The sequence below is a fragment of the Brienomyrus brachyistius genome, chromosome 1 (assembly GCF_023856365.1).
Source record: "Brienomyrus brachyistius isolate T26 chromosome 1, BBRACH_0.4, whole genome shotgun sequence".
In the NCBI taxonomy this organism is placed as follows: domain Eukaryota; kingdom Metazoa; phylum Chordata; class Actinopteri; order Osteoglossiformes; family Mormyridae; genus Brienomyrus; species Brienomyrus brachyistius.
Window position 1 is genome coordinate 25,910,436 of NC_064533.1, and position 15,992 is coordinate 25,926,427.

Genomic DNA, 15,992 nt, shown 5'->3' on the forward strand with positions numbered 1-15,992 from the left:
GCTTGTGGGGGCAATTCCATAGCTGGTGGGGGGGTTTGGTTGAGTAAGGATGTCATATGCGATAACTTTGAACGTCGTAAATTCACATTAAATGCTTCTGGGACTATAACGTGTGCACTTGTTCACCACAGAATTGGTATAATTTTATAACAGTTATGTACCTTGATGCTGTATGAAAATGAATTTTCCACTGGGATCAATAAAAGTAACATTCATCCTCCCATCCAGTTAAAATATGTACAGTGTCTAACCCAATTTAAATATCGAAACATGATAGTGTCCCACAATGACATCTCTAAAACAAGACGCATCTGACTTTTTTGGATGAACTTATGATGAGAAGACAGGGGGCGCTGCACCTTTTCCCAGTACCTGTCCCTACTGGCCCTACCTTGAGTGTGAGGAAATGAGTTTCCACTTGGGATCAGAGGAATCCAACATCATTCTGCTCACAGCTACGCTCATGTTCTCCGGGATTGATCTCTATGTAACTGCCGCATAGGTCCTTTGTGTCTCTTAAATGAAGTATTTGGGTTGTCCATTATTTTACTAGTACAATATGCTATACTCTGCATGAAGATGAAGGATTAGAAACCATGTTGGTGAGTTGGACAATAAATAACAGCTATGGCAGGGAAAACCCAGACGATTTGGGGCAGACTGTTTAAATATATGTCCAAAATTGCAAATTTACAGACTGCACCCCAAGGTCCTGCTCTGAAATGGGTAAAACATTCTGATAATCGTAAACAAAGTTCTAAAACGTTACTCTGTTTATTTTGTTTCAAAAGAAAGGAATAAAGAATTTAAGTAATAAAGTATACCTTATCTAGGAAAACATAAAACAATGATTGAAGTTAAAAAAAACTTAAACAATATGGAATGAAACTACTATACTCTATATACTCTAAACTTTTACCAGACTAATAATCATCTATATAAAAACCTTATCCTTTACAGACTTCGCTATATTTTATGTTTTTTCACTTTGTTCTTAGTTCTGAAGCTACAGATCTCTGATGTATCCTTTTTATTTATTTTTTACCATTTCAGTCATTTAATAAAAATATATCATTATCACCTTATAATTTGTAAGTAGAAAAAAAGGTTTCATTACAGAAATAAGTAATGCAATAAGCAGCACTGAGCATTCAGAACCTTGAAATACATTTTTTTATACTTTAGAGGACACAAAAAAAAAAAAAAAAAAAAACTGATGGTCATTAAGATCATTAGCTGTAGTTCTGGAATGGCAGGCACATACTGTAATGCTGAGACTGACGGCTAGACAAAGGCTGGGAACACTGTGGTAGCTGGAGACAGCCACCCTGCCGTTATAGGTCCAGACATGATGTTAGAGTATAGCAGGGGTGAGGGCTTCCCAGTGTGAGTCCTATCCGGTGCTTATTTGGGCGCAGAAGTTCTAAATGTAATTAGAAATTGTTCATAAATCCACCTTCTCTTCTGCCTCCAGCTCGGAGCCATCTGCTCCTCAGGCCACCGACGAGACGCAGATATCCGGCTTCCGACGCTCTCCGGAGGAAGGGTCCATCCATCAGTCCAGCAAGCCGCTCATAAAGCACGAACCACCCCTTTCCTTGTCTCCAGCCTCCACGCTGTGTTTGCTAATCCAGGGCCAAAATGAATCAAGAGAATGACTCTCATCTCTGCTTCACCGTTCGATTTGTCAGATGTTCATGCATCACATACGTTTTTGAGCCCTTTGAAGGAATCTTTGGCCAGGAAATTATTTTTATGACTTTTCCTATTAGCTATTAGTTACGAAAATCATGCTCAGTAAGACAAATAGCCTCATGGTTCCTATTCGTGCATGATATGATTGACCTTGCACCACTTTAAGAAGGGCATCAAGATGTCCTTCTTCTTTTAAGGAGTATGAAGGGTGTGGGGGGACCGTAGGAAACCCCCAAAGACTTAAATGACATTAAACTGAATGATGGACTTAAATGACATTAAACTGAATGATGGATTTAAATGACATTAAACTGAATGATGGGGAGAGCTTCTGCTTATAGGGAAATTGATACATAAGCTGGAATTATTTTAACAAACATTAAGCATTAAACGCAATATTACTAAGTGGCATTCATTCAGTGTTTACCCTGCTTTATGCCATATGGTTTATGAGATGTACTGCAGACCTGCCAGGATACTTCTTCTTTGAATGTTTGTTTGGGATCACTTCCCATAAACCACTATATGACATGTTCTAGCTATGAACTCTCCACACTCAGACTCTAACTGTTTACACAATTGAGAAAAGCGTCACTTTGACAGTTTGGTTAGCTTTCAAGGGTGGGGGCCCAAACACCCCCATCCCCCATGTTGGCAGGAGATTGGTATTTAGATAGCATTCCCAGAAGATTTCAGTTTTGCCACTGGCCATATGGTGGTTGAAGCTAACACACCTCTAATGGCTGCATCAGATACCAACAAGCTGACATACGCTATGCCCAACATCTCACCAACAAGCATCACAGCCAACTGAAGCCAAGGCCTAACAAATTGCCCCAGAACATGTTTCCAACCAATGCACCTCATGGGAAGCCCAGTGGATGAGAAGCACATGTCCTGCATTCACCATGGCCCTGTCTGCATAGATCTTCTGACCACAGACACTTCGTTAGTTCGGAACTGACTTTGTGCATGCTTAAACATAACAATCAATGCCATAATTCACTGTTTTCACACAATTTTCTTTATTTGTGTGTGTGTGAATTATGTTTATTTTACATTGTGGGGACCAAATATCCAGCACAATGTAAAAAAAAATATTTTTACATTGTGGGGACTATTTTCCAGGTCCCCACAAAGATTTCTGAAGGCAATCAAAAAACTAAAAATGCCAAAATTCTTGTAACTTGTTTGGTTACTTGGTTGAAGTTAGGACTGGGTAAGGGTTAAGGTCGTCATGTTGTGATTAGAGTTTTCCCCATAGAAATAGATGGAGAGTCCCCACAAAGTTATAATTACAAATAATGTGTGTTTTCCTTTTGATGGATGCATTTGTAGTTTTTTTAGATTAATAGTAGTGTAGTTGCATTTTTTGTTGTGTATGGGACTAAGGGCTCTGGTAACAGTATGTTATTTGATATTTTACTCCTTTTGGTTATCAGGTTATCTATAAAGACCATCTTTTCTCCCTTTCATTTTCTGATCCTTCAGGAGGTGTAAATATCATCTTCACATATTTTAGAGCCTCGAAGCATGGAGGGAATAGCATTTCATTATTTCAGATATATTATCCTGTAGAGAACACTCATGAGAGAATATCTACTCTTAAAACTGTTTAATGCATTTAATGCATATCATTTGACAATAAGAACATAAAATCAAACCTTTAATTCCTATAAGCTCAAAACCATACTGGTATAATGCATATTTAATCCACTTTTATTTCATTGGCTTTTATTATTGACTTTATTGTTTGAATTTGGCTAAAAGTTCAATCCTAGCTTTTATTGCAGTTTTTCAATGGAGACAATTGAGGTTCAGTAGTAAAAGTCTGAAGCTTGAAAGCTTGAGAACTCAGCTGCTTCTTGTTTATAAAAGTCTGCACTAATTATTGTAGCATTAGATCAGTGCTTATAAGTCATGGTAGCTTAAGCTTTGGTATAATGAACTTCTGTATGGTTTGCAATATACTGTATTTTAACTGGAATATCTGCTACCTAATAATAATCACTTGCAGAGTCACTAAGGGTTGCATTAAAGCTGTTTTAGCCTATGTGTCCATAACAGCAGTATTGTTACGAAAACGTATAAAACAATCAAACACAATATAACTCAATATAAGAGACGTTACTGATTATGTAAAGGCATACTGATCGTAATACTTTTAAATCAAGTAATTTGTTCTGACAAGAACAATGCTTGTCTTCAGGTAACTGAAAGCAAAAGTGAAATTAGAAATGTGAAACAAGTGCTAGGTGCAATATGTAATTTATTTTTCATTATATGATGTATTTTTGCATGGAAAAAAAATTGCAAATTAAATAAACTTTAGTCACAAGCAACACGACGCCAAGAATACAAATAAATCCCTGACATGTTATTGCTGTCGCAATCGCTAAGCAACAAGTGATGTCTCTTATCTGTTATGTGTGTCAAGGGATACCAACAAGCTTCAGAAAACCAATAAGGCAACTCCAGTCAACATCCATCCATCCATTTTCTGAGACCGCTTATCCTACTCTGGCTCGTGGGGGGTCCGGAGCCTATCCCGGAGGCTATGGGCACAAGGCAGGGAACAACCCAGGATGAGGGGGCCAGCACATTACAGGACACACTCACACAGCATTCGGTCACAGATGCGCCCCCAACCAACAACTGCAGAAAATGTTTTAATATCTGAAAACATACATTTACTTTGTAACAGGCAATTATTACAGTTTTTAGGTATAACAAAGAAGAGAGAGCAGTGGTTCAGCGGCACCGCGGTTATTATCGCCTCACATCACACGACTGTGGGTGAGGATACTGCCCCCCCCCCCCCCCCCCCCCCCGCTTTTGGCAAGGTTTCCTCCTGCAGTTCATGCAGGTTAGAAAACTGGAGTCTTTAAAATGCCCTTCATGTGTGAGTTTGTGGCCCATCTTGGATGCTTCCATTTAGTTACCTTTCATTTTAATTGTGTTCCATGTCTGGAATTTTAAGTAATGTTTTTTTATAATTAAAGATTAAAGAGCGCATTGATTGAGAGCACATTAGGGGGAGCTGTGTGGCTCAGCGGGTTAGGACTTGTGCCCATGATCAGAATCCCGGGGCCCGCAGACTGATGCTGCCGTTGGGCCCCTGAGTAAAGCCTTTTACGCCAAATTGCTCCAGTGGCACTGCTTGCTGATTGAGCCTGCACTGTGACCCCCCCCCCAAGCTTTTTCTCACCTATACTGTATGTGCGTCTTATGGAGAGCAAGATGGGATAAGCAGGAAGACAGTTTCCATACTGCGATCAATAAAGAATCATTATTCTATTGATTTACTACTAGGATTCCCCTGGCTGGGACTACGTGTGTGGTTATAGAAAATTAATCGGCACACTTCTGACCAATCGGATTTGAGAATTCAACCACGCTGTGGTATAAAATAAGTTTATAATAAAAAAATAGACCACTTTGAGGATTTTGAACATACTGGATGGGTTTGTGTGCTTTAATGATCCACAGTGCTATGGTGTATGGAGTTTGAGCGTCTGGTTGGGCTTCCCTTGGTGAACAAATCACTGCAGAAAAAGGTATAAAAAATAGCAGTGTACCCTACGGGGAGGGTGTGTGTGCCAGTGAGTGTCTGGTGGATGGAGACCCACGTAACCCTGCGGGTCTCAGCCCGAATTAGATACACGGAATCAGCTTGTGGGCTGGGTCAGGGGTGCTGTTATTCTGGAGACGGGCATGAAGCCATGGAGAATGACATCCCCTCCGAGCTGCTCGGCACGCAGCCACCGCGACCCTCACCACGAAAAGCACTTTGAAGATGATAAAAAGCCATCGTTTCCTTGTCTCTCAGGCCATATCCTCTGGCTATACCGAGCTCCCATCCTGTTTCCCTGACCACTGCAAAGAAAATGACTGTCTTCTGTGTGGCTTCCTCCCTCCCAGTTTGTAAGACCCAAATAAAGCCTTCAGCTGGTCCTACCGAGTCACAGAATCGTTCTTGCCATTCTCTCAAAAAGTAGCCATTCTGTAAATATTATCTTAAAATAAGTCCAGGAGATGCGTCTTCAGCCCTGTTTTCTATCAGTCTTTCCATAAGCCACCCTGCACAATCAACCCACCTGATTAAATGTACACTCTGGGCTGCACATTAAGCTCACCCATTCGCCTGATACCAGTACTTCAGATGAAGGGTGAGAACGAAAAATAAAAAAAAAACTGCATGCCAGATTACAACAAAAAACCACATTATGTCACATATTCATCTCTCAGCACTGGCATGTCTAAATATTCCCTGCGGTGATCATAAGTACAGGGCCGTGACGGCCAATCCCAGTTTCAAGCCAATCAGCTTGTAAGGCCAAATCAATGGGTATTCCACCGCAGAATACACCACCTAAATATATAAAACCTGATGTGTATATTGTGTCCCTGTATGAACGGAATGTGGGATAATATCCTGTTAAATGGTATTTATTCCCCAAGACCTTATTACTTATTACTTTTAAAGTAATTCAGGAAAAATGTCACTTGTAACTGAGGATTTCGGAACAGGTTCACTTCTGCCAAGGTCTTTTTTAACACCTCCTTAGCGTCAAACATCGAACCAAAGAAGGCTGAGCTGATATTTAAAGGTCAGTGCGGCTCATTCGTACTCCGACCCCATTACAAAAGATAATTTCAGTATGAATACAAGGAAGGTTTTTGCCCAGATGCTTGAATCGCCTTAAAAGATGTTAAAAACATTTTCCGAAATGTCTCCCACTTTCTGCATGACCTGCCCAGCGGCCCGTGGTGCCTTCTGGTGAATGAATGGCAATCTGATTGCATCAGGAGTGAGCACCACATACACAGGTTTTGGATGCCAGTTTAGATATAGTCCAAAATACACCTTTTTCACCATAATGAATAGAAAAATACACATGTATAGATTTTTTTAAGCCATCTGACCACCTTCTGACCTTTTACTGTGGTCAGACCTGCAGGAAATTATGAGAATGTACAATACCACTGTATGTGTGTGTGTGTGTGTGTGTGTGTGTGTGTGTCTGATGATCACCAACTTAGAAAACTGCAGCCTGGTCCCTGGTCAAATGTATTGGCTTTCAAAGGGGAACCACCCCCTCCCCACCAACTCAGCGGATTTAACCGAGGGAGACTTCCCCCCAGTTCACCCCCCAAGTTGAGTACTTGCCCCTTTGAGAAGCCTCTGCACAGCCCTGATTAGTACTAATAGTGGCTCAGCAGTTACAGGTATGTGCTTTACATCTAAAGTTATGTAACCTTACATCTCAGCCGTCTCTGGTCAAATTCTACACTCTGACTCTGTTTTGGCAAATGTTTTTGCCTCTTGACCTTTCCTGCACACTGATTCTGTCCATTTCTCATCACTCAGTGTGTGTGTTTACACCTTTCATATGTTCAGAGCCATAGATGGGTCTGTTAATTTGTAGCATTCAATAATCGCATCCTATACTTATAATTATATTCCTTAATTAACCATTATTTTTATAACTGGGCAAAAGATTGGTAATTAGTATTTTTTTTGCACAAAATTTGTTTACAGAATAACTGGATATGTCAAAAGTTTGAGAGACTTTCTATTCATTAAGTATACATAAAATTAAACAGTTTCAGCTGATGGAACTGACTTGCAGTATAGCAACAAATTATCATAATATTAATGAATAGTCAGTATTAAGTGAATCATAAATAAGGCAGCACAATGTGAAATGTGTTTGGCAAATTGTCTTGACAGGATAAGCAAAACAGGAAGTGAAAAATTCACAGAACCACAAATAAATAAAGCAATCACATTCCCCTCATACTACATTTCACTTCCCTCCATTAAGCCTGGTTTCCACATTTTGTGTTATTTGATAAATCGGCTAATTGGCCTTATGTGACATTCTGGGGATTTGGAATACTCCAAGGGTAGCAAGTGTTTTCCCAACGTCAAGTAAGTGTGTTACAAGCTACAGGCTGCCATTTCTAAAAACTAATAAATCTACTAACTGAATTACTGATGACAACAAGGTATGACCAGCAAACTCTACCACTCTTGCCTCACTGTAGTAATTACTGGGATGGTAAGTCACATTCTGTGCCATTTAAAGTATAAATAAAGCTCTAATTAAAATGTATTCTGAAAACTGTAGGGCCTCTGGGCATTGGGCACTGGAGCTTTGGGATTTCCAGCATTGCTGGTCCTAGTCTGATGGAGCCTCAATGAAAATCAGCAGTGGGACTTGCATCATGAACAGGGGCGTATACAAGGGCAGGTCAGAGACTAGCCAGCTGAAAGTTGATTGGCCCATGGAGTTCTGCAGCATATCATTATGCATAAGTTAAAGCATATCATTGGCTAAGGATATGGTTGATCCCTCAATATGAATTATGCCCTCTCGTTTGCCTCCCACCTTAATTTAAATATCCTAGAATCACCCCTGTTCATGAAGGAAAGGACATCACTGGCTGGAGGGGATTATAAAGATTAATTGAAATTAAATTGAAATTAAGCAATATAATTAAACTTTGGGTGGGGTGCTTAGACGGGCTATATGAGTGTGTGTGTGGTGTGTGTGTGTGTGTGTGTGTGTGTGTGTGGATTATGTTTATATTCCATTGTGGGGACCAAATGATAAATGTTATTTTGACCATTTTTCAGATCCCCTCAAATATCTGTGAATGCAGTCAAAAAACTGAAAATGCCAGGTTTCGTATTTAGTTTGGTTACTTATGGATAAGGTTAGGGCTGGGTAGGGGTTACGGTCATCATGTTGGGATTAGAGTTTTCCCCATAGAAATGAATGGAGAGTCCCCACAAAAATATAATTACAAGACTGGGTGTGCGTGTATGTGTCTATGAGATAAATAGCTGGATTATTTAATCTGTGGTTAAAAAGAGGCATTAGTCCTCCCATTTCAAACATGGCATTTCTGAAATGTCAGTCATATTATTTAATAACTGTCAAAATGAAACAAGACAGTACATTCAGTTTTTCTTCAATTATGTATATCAAATGTCTCCCTACATCTTCCTAAGTTGTTGTGATACGCAGCCAAACACACAGTCCAATTACCTTCTTAATTATTTTAAACTGCTGGTGGTTCGGGAGCCCTATTTGGCATCTGTAATGCTTTTCAGTCATACTGCAACACACTCTAGGGTTAAAATGGAGCAGAACTTTCTAAGACATGCATGTTAATTTCCAGCAGGCTTCCAAGGTGGCATTGGCCTCAAGAAGCATTTGGGGATTTCATTTATTCTGTTGTTTCTCCATCCATCTATCCATCCATCCATCCATCCATCCATCCATCCATCCAGTAACATTAGCTGTGGAGGCAGCAGAGGGTACCAGGCTGGAAGTGCTGTTTCTAAACCCTCCCTGCTGAATAGCATTGGTGCAATTTTTTCACTGGTACCTTTCCTGCCTCATGAGATGCAGATAGAGTCTACAGAGAAACTAAAATGTGGAAAAAGATGTAATGAGAGAAACGACTGCTAACCCAGGTTGACCTTTAACTCCTCCTATTATCACAGTCTGTTAACAACTGCTTTGTAATTAATGTGCTAATGTGACTTTGGCGGGTGACCATGTGTGTCTGCTGCCCCCTCCACCCCCCCTCCCCTTTACCCCACTTTTTTCAATTAGTCAGTAGTTTCTAATATAGATTCTCATTACTGAAAGAAAATTGGATTTAAATTCCATGTCCATCAAAGGCAGAGTAATCTCAAGCCCATACAAGAGCATTATGCCATGGACTTACCTTCAAACTAATGTTGCTCTGGTAGGAAATTCAGCGTTTAATCTTTTTTCCCCAGAAAGTGCTTCCGCTAAGTGCTTGCGCATTCATGTATTTTACAATGAATTGAGACTTATATTTTCGTCAATGCATAGTAGACATATTAATTTACTGACTTATTGACTTACTGTTCACTTACTGCCTAGACAGTGGCAGGGGGGTTAATATGCACAAAATGAGTACTGTTAGGTATTCCTAGGTATTCTTTAACTTTTAAGATAGTTAAAGTTGTGACACGGCATAATAGAATATTTATACGTATCATGCGTTTCCTAAATGTCACATTATACATTACAACAGTATGCTTCTGTTTCTGACAGCAATGGTTAGCACTTTGTAAATCTAATCAGTGTTGGGCTTTCCTATGAGCATTACATAAAACATTGTTTTGAAAGAAAATAGACAGCTGTACTTGAAATGTAATCCATTACATTTCACATTCATGAGTTTTGAAATACCATAATTTCCATTCAATTAATATTACGAAACAAAGAAATCACAATACTACTTAATTGCAGTTTGCAGCCACCATGTGGGTACTGCATGAAATTTTTGTCATTTATGTCAAGGGGACTCCCCAGGGCCGGAGTGGGACTAAATGTCACACCCCAGACGGGCTTCTGGGGTGGGTAGGAGAAACTGCATGTGATCAGCCAGATACAATCACCCCCCCCCCCCCAACCAACACCAAAAAGTAACTTTTCTACAAGAGCCCCTAAGTAAACAAAGGTGTTGACATAACCCATAGTCACATTTGTTTGGATCTATTCTTGTGTTGGTCCACACCCCCTGCTGGATAATATGCAGTACTGACAAATAGCACAACTGAGGTCTTAATGTAAAGGTCTCCCAGTCTAGTTCCGGAAAACCACCAGCCCTGCACATATTTGGCTTTCCGCTCATTTCACACACTCTCTGCTAACTACCACCCATTTCATGAGCTGAATCAGGCGTAGAAGAACAGGGAGAGAACTAAGCTGTGCAGATCTGGGGCTCTCCAGGACTGGAGTGTGAGACCCCTGTCATAATGAAACATCACAATTGTCAGAATTGTGTTAAAATCAACAATTATATAGATAACATCAGAGCAAACACACCAATTACTGGTCTTATAATACATCTCTCTGCCTCTAATGGTAGAATTGTTTTTCATAATTTCTGCGTTTGCTACATAATTTTAACTTTTTATCATCAATCCCGTTGCAAACACTTATCCATTATATGATATCAAGACAGCATGGAGGTTAATGCTGATGAGCTCAAGTGAGCACAGACAGGGGACACCCTAGATACCAATCCATTGATTCATCAGCTGTGATGCCAAAAATTGTGAAGTTGTGGACAGTATGGGGGTAAAGGTAAGAAAAAATTCAAAGAAAATACAACCACTCCTCGTTAGAGGAGTTGATTAGTGAGTGTTCGCAAACTCAGCGGTTATAAAAAAAAAATAATTTTCCAACCCATGCACACATTTATGACTGAATTCCATATGCCTGACAACAAGAATATCCAAAATGTCGTTAAAATGCCCCCTTCATGAATGATTAAGGAAATTGAGAATGGATGGCCTGTAAAGTCACGCCTAGTGCACTGTGAGCATTTCGATTAATGGCCTGGTTTTTGGAATAGAAAACGGCTAAAGAAGTAGCTGTATTAATTTTTGGAATAAATTAAAATTTATATTTTACTATATTTTATAATTTCTCTGAAACCTTGAAATGACTTATTTTTAATTAAACAGCTTATTTTGCCTTAAAATATGAGTAACTCTCCCAAAATCAGTTACATTTCTTTAGCAGATTTTTTTTCTGATGCATTTTGTCCCTAATGGCAAGTTAGGAAAGCTAAGGATAAAAGCAGAGGATTAGCCAGCATCCAGCACCCCTGCAGTAGTTGGGGTTAATGGTCTTGCTCAAGGGCCTAACAATGATACAATTACTCTGCTGGCCACCAGATCCAGCCATTGAAATATGCACCACACCATAACTTCATTAACCATCAACCAAATCAGGATTCGGACCAAAACGTGCAGGGCACATCAGCAGTACATCAGCTTTACCTCTTGGCCATATTGCCCGCTACGTTTACAACATTACAGTATGTCTCCATATGCCACTGGGAGCCCTGAAAATCTCAATAAAACGCAAAACACCCTAGAGGAACAGTGTCTATACAGTGGCCAAAAATTGGCATTCACTCAACAGTATAAACTGACAATAATAATCAGTAATTTGCTCAACAATTTCTGAGATGCCCTTCAGGTAGTACTACTTTCCTTTTTTGGTAAAGGTCGTCAAATTTGTCATTAAAAATGATGAGGAAACATACTAAACACTTGTAATTACAGGGGAGGGTTTGGATGGGTTGAAAAATTATGTCCAAAGCCAAAGATGGCAGGAATAACTGCTGTTTCCAATTATTACCCCACTGTGCATACGCCGCACAACATCTGTCTTCCACTCAAGGTCATCCGGCTCAAATTCTGATTTTCACTGATTGTTCATTAAATGGGGCAAAGCATAGCTTGAAATTTTATTCAGCTAAAGGTTGACATTAATTTCCCATCAGAAGTTTTATTATTATTATGACAATAAAAATTATAATAGACAATCTATAGTGAAGTGATAATACTGTAAGAAAAGAAAGTTTAAATTAAAGAAGATATTTTCGGGAAACAAATGACAGTAAGCAGTCTTCTGTTGTCACAAATCAAAAAAAAAATCCATCTATCCATCCATCCATTCATTTACCTATTACTGCATCTTGGGTGGGGAGCTTGGAGCCTATCCCACTTATTATAGGGGAAAAAAGCAATGGTCACCATTAAACAGAATGCTAGTACATTACATAAAAAGAATCGAATAAACTGTTACAGTCGGGCTCGTCAAAGGAGGGACAAGTCACATAGCGGAACCAACAAAACTGGGTTTTATTTAACAGCATAGAACAAAAAGGGAGAAAACAAAGGGACTGTGAGGGGTCAAAACAAAACTAATAAAATAGAAATCAAGACAAGGAGTAACACAGGAAAACTAACAAACAAGGAATAACAATCAAAAGGATGCAACTAAGAAATACACAGCAACATAGGAAACCAACTAGAAAGGGAAACAGCCACGACCAAACGCACCAAAAAGGCACAGGGCAAAAGCAGGTATTTAAATACACACTGGAAACAGGGATGACAAAGAACAGGCGTGGAACAAACCAAAAACAACCAATCAGCAAAGTCAAGGAACAACATGACAGAGGTGGAATACAATTACATTAACATGCACAGGAACTAGGGAGCATTAACAAACACGGAGGGCTAACAAGACTAGGAAAAGCATAACACAATAAGTTCAAGCAGAACACAGTTAACCCAGGCACTGACAGGGTTAACTATGACAGGAACACCAAGAAAGGACAAAGAAAACAATACCAAACACTAAGGAAAATAAAATCAATATAAATTAAGCAAAAGGTGAGTGGCCCGGAGAGAGGGCAAACACACTAGGGACTAAGGATACAAGACAGAGGGGGGAAGCAGGGTGACCAGCGACACCTGCTGGCCAACAAGGGTCAAAACACGTAGGGCAGGGAAGAACAGGTACAGACCCTGACATAATTCACCAATATCAGAAGTGCTATTATGCTTAGGCGGGAATATGTAGTCCTTGACTTAATACCATTAAATACTCATTTATACACACCCAGAAGAAAAGATTTCATATAAACTAGCATTTAGCAGTGGGACCCCAAGTCTTCTGGAGGATTAGCAGTAATTGGCTTTGCATATAACTGGATCTCCCTATGTTGTGTGGAGATCATTTGAGACTGGTACCCTATGGCGCAGGGTTGACAACTTTTCAAACAATCTCATAAAAAAAATTGAACCAATAACATTACAAAAATCTCATTGCTGACATGTATGCCTGTCATCAAACATGACGAGATACACTGACCGGCCACTTTATTAGGTACAACTTGTTAGTACCGGGTTGGACCCCCTTTTGCCTTCAGAACTGCCTTAATCCTTTGTGGCATAGATTCAACAAGGTACTGGAAACATTCCTCAAAGATACTGGTCCATATTGACATGATAGCATCACGCAGTTGCTGCAGATTTGTTGGCTGCACATCCATGATGCGAATCTCCCGTTCCACCACATCCCAGAGGTGCTCTATTGGATTGAGATCTGGTGACTGTGGAGGCCATTTCAGTACAGTGAACTCACTGTCATGTTCAAGAAACCAGTCTGAGATGATTCGAGCTTTATGACATGGTGCATTATCCTGCTGGAAGTAACAATCAGAAGATGGGTACACTGTGGTCATAAAGGGATGCACATGGTCAGCAACAATACTCAGGTAGGCTGTGGCGTTGCAACGATGATCAATTAATACTAAGGGGCCCAAAGTGTGCCAAGAAAATGTCCCCCACACCATTACACCACCACCAGCAGCCTGAACTGTTGATACAAGGCAGGATGGATCCATGCTTTCATGTTGTTGACGTCAAATTCTGACCCTACCATCTGAAAGTTGCAGCAGAAATCGAGACTCATCAGACCAGGCAACATTTTTCCAATCTTCTATTGTCCAATTTCGGTGAGCCTGTGCGAATTGTAGACTCAGTTTCCTGTTCTTTGCTGACAGGAGTGGCACTCGGTGTGGTCTTCTGCTGCTGTAGCCCATCTGCCTCAAGGTTCGACATGTTGTGCATTCGGAGATGCTCTTCTGCATACCTTGGTTGTAACGAGTGGTTGTTTGAGTTACTGTTGCCTTTCTATCAGCTTGAACCACTCTGGTCATTCTCCTCTGACCTCTGGCATCAACAAGGCATTTTCGCCCAAAGAACTGCCACTCACTGGATGTTTTCCATTTTTAAGACCATTCTCTGTAAACCCTAGAGATGGTTGTGCATGACAATCCCAGAAGATCAGCAGTTTCTGCAATACTCAGACCAGCCCGTCTGGCACAAGATGTGGCCCATGCCAGGTTCAAAGTCACTTAAATCACCTTTCTTCCCCATTCTGAAGCTCGGTTTTAACTGCAGCGGTTCGTCGTGACCATGTCAACATGCCTAAATGCATTGAGTTGCCACCATGTGATTGGCTGATTAGTAATTTGTGTCAACGCGCAGTTGGACAGGTGTGACTAATAAAGTGGCCGGTGAGTGTAGATTGTTACAGAGTTGTGTCTATTTTGGAATTATTAGATTTTAGGACCCAGTTAGAAAACCCTCCAAATTTTCAGTCATTTTAACCAAATAGAATATTATTTACATTCAGGTGAAATAAAACCAAAATACAAAATGGACCACATTATAAAAACAACAGTTCTGCCTCATATCTTCATATATTCATTTTAGTGAAAGCGATGACTATGCTTTTCATTAATCATTCCTTACTGATCTTCACATTCAAATGTGCACTTAAGGCCATGTTTTTTAATCTATAAACACATTCATCATAACTTATAATGCATAATAAAGCATTATAAACATGGCTGTAAAAATCAACAGGCGTAACACATTATAGCGATGTGCATTATGTATTATATAAGCTTAAGCTTAATGAAGCTCTCATCTATAATGCACTATAGATACTTTTGCAATGCATAATAGTTGGGATAAGCATTAAAGGTGCTTTCTACTGCATTAAAAAGAAATCTACAGTATATTACATGATAGATCACAGCTTCATAAAACAGCCATAATGCATAATAAACATGGGTATAATGTAATGTGCTTTATATATATATATATATATATATACACATATATATTATATTCATGTTTATAATGCATTATACATGTGTTTATAAATTACAAAAAATGTGGTAAAGTGTTACTGCATTATTTTGATTGGCTGTAAATTAAATGAAAACAATATACTATATCACTAATCCCAGGGGGTTTTATACCAGCCAATGGTGAGCTTTTTAAAGTTAGGAAAAAACTGTGAATTTGTAGCTATCCTGTACCTGTTTCAGTTATGGTGTAAAATGCATTGCTCAAAAATACAATATAGACATGTTATTAATTATAGTGTATTTACTGTGTTAATTATATTGCATTATTTGGTGAATCAGTCATGCATGGAATAATCAGGCTGGCATAAAGTTTATTTATACATACGGTGTATATGCTATGATTTTGGCCTATCATTAAGCACTTTAAAATGAGCTGTTCCTCAGATGAATAACCTAGTTCATCTTAACAAGCCTGTGCTGCTCTGGTGCCAGAACTGGATATAGATTGACTGGCTGCTTGCCACAGTGCACAACAAAGATCAGCACTGAGATATTTGATTGGCTGAATCTGTTGCTTTCTTACACCTTTCAGCTCTACAAGAGAAAAACAAAAATCTGAATGACCACCAGATGCAGTGAATCTAATAAACCTTCCGATAATTGCAAGGTAAATCTCAATGGGCTTTTTTGAACCAAATAAAAGTCATTGATTACTGAGAACCATGACACCGAGATTCAAGTCCAATTGGAAGCTATTGGTGAGACAGCCAACTTCT